The following is a 5,008-nucleotide window of genomic DNA, read 5'->3' on the forward strand; positions in this document are numbered from 1 at the left end:
TTCAGCTGGGTGGAAAACTTGCTGCTTTCAGCCTGGCTCAGTGGTGTCTGATGCTGCTGCCCTGCTCCCGCTCCTGCAAGTTCCTGGTGAGCAGCCCCTCTGAGGAGCAGAGCTGCTCTGAGATGGGTTTGGCAGTGCAGGAAGGCAGCACAGGCAGCTGCCTGATCCTAGGCTAGGCAGGAGCCAGCTTTCCCAGTGTGCTGATTTAACTGGGGCAGAGCTAGACTGGTAAGGGCTTAGGCTCACATGGGTTTATATTTTCACTTGGTGCTTCCCCAAGGGCTGGTTTACTCTAGGGTTGAGTTAAACTTCTATATATACTCAGTATGGAGCTACATACACTACATGTACCCATTGCACACATGTTTTATGGTTTGAATTCACTTTTTCTATGCCAGTTGTGATTACATGCTCATGAAAATGACGCAAAAGTTTAGGAATGCCTCATTCTATATATTCTGGCTGCTCAAAGTCGCCACAATTAATATGAACCAGTTGATAACCCAGGTAAATATTTAATTCACTTTTCATAACTGAAAAAGTGCAAAGCAGCCAATGCCTTTTGAAACCCTCAGCACGGGGACAGGAAATTGGACAGGTCCAGTGGCTATAAATCAAACATCCCACCAGAAGGCAGGCAGCAACATTGCCTCGAGGCAGGACACTTCTGCTCTGTTCCAGCCTTTTTACTTAGCCTGAGGTAAGGCACGTCATTTGCCTTGCTCCATTTCCCATATGCAAAACGCTGTAAACATGGGCTGGCTTGTGACGAAGTAAGTCCTAAGCAAGCACCACAGGTGTATAAGTTAGGAGGGACTTATGTTCTGAACTTTGTCCTTGACTAAAGTGGCATGACTGTACAGATCTTCCCTTGGAGTGTTTCAAAGATGGGGTGCACTATATAAAAGCTCCATACCACAAGTTACAACTTCTGCAAAAAATGGATTAAGCTTTTTATTTCCAATGTGATGGTCACTTCTCCTACTGGCAAAACGTCTGAAACCTTTTAAATGAGCTTTAACACTCACCTCCTCATCTGCTTGCCAAATAATTTGCCAAATAAGTGTTAACCTGGTTAATACTTTATTTGGTCCTTTTCACAGCAAAGGAGAATAAAATTATTTAAAATTTGGTTGAGTGCACTCCAGGAGCACGAGAATACAGGGTATTTCCAGATAACTGAGTAGAAATGGCTTTTTAAAACAGCTAATGGTTCATACATGCTTTGCACTCACTTGTAGTCTCACTCTCACTTTTTATATTCCTTTTTTAATTTTTTTAAAAAAGGGAAAGCAAATACCTTTTATTTATTTTAAGTGCACTGGTGATGTGAAGCAATCAGTTGTCACCAAAGCCATAGTTCTAAAAGTAGCTATTTAATAATCGTTGTTTGCCAGTGTACTTACTGTAAAGAAATATATTTCATCTATAAAGAGCAATTAACTTGTGCAGTCATTGTGTACAGTAGGACATCTATTCTCCTCAGTACTGCATTGCTATCAGACTCCAGCTGAATGTGTTAACTTACCCAGGACTAACACAACACAGGAACAAAATGTGTTTATTTCAGTGGAGTCTGAATCACTTTCATTTTCCAAATGATTAGAGAAAGGATGCCCACTGTAAGGAACTGACACTCTTAGCTCTGCATTTTATTTCATTGATTTTCATAATAAGTCTCTTTGTAGTGTTTGGATTTCCCGTTTCCAGTAGAAGTTGAAATAATTTAAGCTCAGATATGGCTTAATGTGGTTGTTATTCACAAATATATCAGTTCACAAAATCTTATTTATTGTAGCTAAAAAAACCTGGCAAAAAGAGATCTATAATGAAAAAGAGTGTTAAATATTATGGCTTTGAAATCCTCTCATAAAAAGTTAAAGGCCAAAAAATATAAGGGTCAGTGTGTGTCATTAATTTTATGTTCATCTGCTGTCTCGCATTGGTTAATTTTAGTAGGCAGGTCTAGCAGCTACTGACCAGAAATGAGCAGAGTGAGTAGGGAATATAAATCTTATTTACTACATAATCTTATTAAATATATATATATGTGTGTGTGTGTGTGTGTGAAGTATAAACTCTCCGTCCCTTGTGTATAGATATATTCACATATAGAAGTGCCACAGTTTCCTCACTTGGAAATCTCCACATCTGTCCCTTCAGCAAATTCAGTGCCAAAAGTCATGTTTACTATTTCTTGGAAACTCTTGGTCCTGCACCCAAAGCCTGCCTGCATGTGTCACAAGAAAGTCTTGTTGTGGAGCACTCACAGCTCAGTCATCAGACCTGTTGGAGATCCTAAAGGGGAGAGAACAAAGGCCATTCCTTATCATTCAAACCATTTCAAATCACCCAAAACATTCTAGGAATTGAAATATTTCTTTGTTTCTGGGACATGTTCAGGCACATCTTTTGGAAAAAGAAGTAGGAGGAATAGAAAGAGTGGATGAGAAGAAAACTCACCAGGCTCTATGGGGTATTATGCTACAATGGGGCATAATAGGTTTCTGAAACCTACACATTTCTTTGGGCAATAAGTATACAACAGAGGGGTTTGCTGAAATCTGAAACAACAAAAAAGCTAGGTCAATTATGAATTCAAGCTGCTGCCAGTTACACAAATAATTTCATCATTTCTTGATGATGCAAAAAAAGACCATTGCATCATGCCACTGCTACCTTCCTGATTGCCAAGTTACCACATCTCACTCAGAGGTCACAGCTTGTACTCCTTATGATTAAATTGCCTGGCACGTGTGAATTAAGAGTCTTTAAGTCATTAGTTTCTAAGCATATGTGTTTTCTTGGTTCCTCCTCATTTGCTGCCCATCATTGTGCAATTGATTGCCTAAAAGCCTAATCAGTTGGTTTTCAACAATTTGCAATGGCCACTCAATCATGTCTGTGAAAAGTTAGCAATTCTGCCTGACTCTTAGTAGGATTTGGACTTTAATACCTTTGACACAGCAGAAGAAATGCCATTTTGGGCTGAAAAGGATGCAACACAGCCAGTGTTCCTCACTTGTTGCAGTCTTTAATTATGCCACGTACTCTTTTATTAAACAATGAAAAGTGTGGGTCACCTTCCTGCTGCTCTATGAGATGTCACATTTTTGACTCACAGTAAGATGAGATAAGGTGTTAATGTGATACTGCAGTTATCTGATGTATAAATGAATATATATATTCTTATATATTATATATATATATATATATATATGTATATATTCATCTGGGGCTGGATGCGGCAGCCCCTGAGCTCTCCTGACAGAGGCTTCCCTGCAGGCCCTGCTGCCAACACCTCGCCATGGACACCCCAAAACAAGATAACAAATTTCTACTAATTATTGCTAACTGGCAGAGGTTCATAGAGTTCCAGATTCCTTCTTTAAGGATTTCACCCTTATCCACACCTACTAGCCTGATCCAAATACTCTTTGCAATGCCAAGAAAAAAATCCTATGGCTTGTGTACAGAAATCAGATATAAGCAGCCATTATTCCAGATTTAAAAAAATACATATATTTCTCCTAAATTGAGTTTGTGGTGAAGCACAGGCTTTTCTTCTGAGGCCTGAGGCATAAGGACAACAGTTTCTAGTGTTAGAGATACGTGCATTCTTGTTGACACAGCCATGGCTGCAAATATTTTTCTCCCATCTCCTGGAGAAAAGATGAGAGAAAAAATGGCTCTGTTTTCTAAAAGATAAACTTGTAGCCTGTGTGCTCTGAAGAGATCTTGCTCGGCTTGTTCATTAATCTACGAGACATCATCACAACTGTGAGGAGTCCCAACTTGAGTTTATTGGCTCTGCTCTGTTTGTCAACGTGGTGGGAATCATACATGGAAATTTCCAGCTGCTGTATTCAGGAAGAACAAGTCCTAAAAACTATTTGTCTGTGCAGTGAACAGAACCTAAATCATATTCTCCCTTAAAAAACACAACTTGACTCATTGCAGCCTTCAAGTAGGATTTTTGGAGGCTCTGTTAATGGTTATGTGGAAGATAAATGGTTTCTTTGGTGCACAGGAGATGACTGGTTTCACAAAGTTTATTAGTTGATGGTTAAAGGATGGGGCATAAAAATTTGACTAAGAACGATAACCTAAGTTTCTAATGTGGAACAAAACAAGTGCCATTTTGTCTGCCTTAGAACTTAGGTACTGAAGCATTTCAGTGGTTTATCTACACGGAAACAAACAGGAATATGTTCTGTTGAGATTGCTTGAACTTCTTGGACACGGGATATTACTTGTCATGTATTGTCTGCACTCCTTAGGGATGGATATTGCAGGATAAAAAAAACCCTTACAGCAGGTTGTCAGGAGGTTCCTTTGTGAGAGCAACTACACAATGAAGTTTAATACTTCGACTTGTAGGACTTTAAAGCAGGCTTGTCATTTTCTAGAGCTTAAACTGTTCAGGATAAAGTATCCTCCTTCAGACATCTGCTTCACAGTACATGTGATTTTTAAAATTTCAATTAATACAGCTGAACCTTCTCCAATAGCAGGATTCAGGGGGAAAGATTTTTTTTTTCTTTTTTCAAGGTGTTTACAGTCCAATCATATAGAAATACCAAAAAGAGTAAAGCTAAGGCAGAAAGCAGTGAGAAAGGTAACGAAGTATTACAAAGGCATGCAGAGGTATTTTTAAAAAGGTATAATTAGAATAAGAACAGATGTACCCTGAAAAGGTATTTGAAGAGGAGGGAATGGAAGGAAAGAAATATATTATCATGACCAGAGAAAAGCATAAACACAGAGTGTTAGAAAATGACGTGCTGGGAGAAACTCCAGAATTCTTTTTCTTGGCCTTCTTTCTTTGTCAGTCAATGTCAGTAAATGCTACCACCAAGTTATATTATTATTCTTTTTCTAGTCATTGGCCATGTGATGGAAAACCACCTCCTACAGCTGTCTGTCACTGAGACAGTTGAAGTGACAGATGTTTTCTTCCGTAGATCTGAGGTCTCCAGCCTGCCCAATGACCCAACTGGAACATTTC

At 39.1% G+C, this 5,008-nt stretch overlaps 1 long non-coding RNA gene across 1 annotated transcript; it reads right to left on the reverse strand.

Moving 5' to 3' along the window:
- Positions 1-2,079: 2,079 nt before the first annotated feature.
- On the reverse strand, positions 2,080-2,729 carry LOC136290528 (uncharacterized). Its single transcript, XR_010721178.1, has 3 exons — positions 2,680-2,729; positions 2,464-2,564; positions 2,080-2,298 (listed from the first exon to the last, which is right to left on the reverse strand). It is a non-coding gene; the product is annotated as an uncharacterized lncRNA (long non-coding RNA).
- Positions 2,730-5,008: the final 2,279 nt, after the last annotated feature.

The sequence above is a fragment of the Chamaea fasciata genome, unplaced genomic scaffold (genome assembly GCF_029207755.1).
Source record: "Chamaea fasciata isolate MVZ Bird 193981 ecotype frontalis unplaced genomic scaffold, bChaFas1.0.hap1 SCAF_6, whole genome shotgun sequence".
NCBI classification, from domain to species: domain Eukaryota; kingdom Metazoa; phylum Chordata; class Aves; order Passeriformes; family Sylviidae; genus Chamaea; species Chamaea fasciata.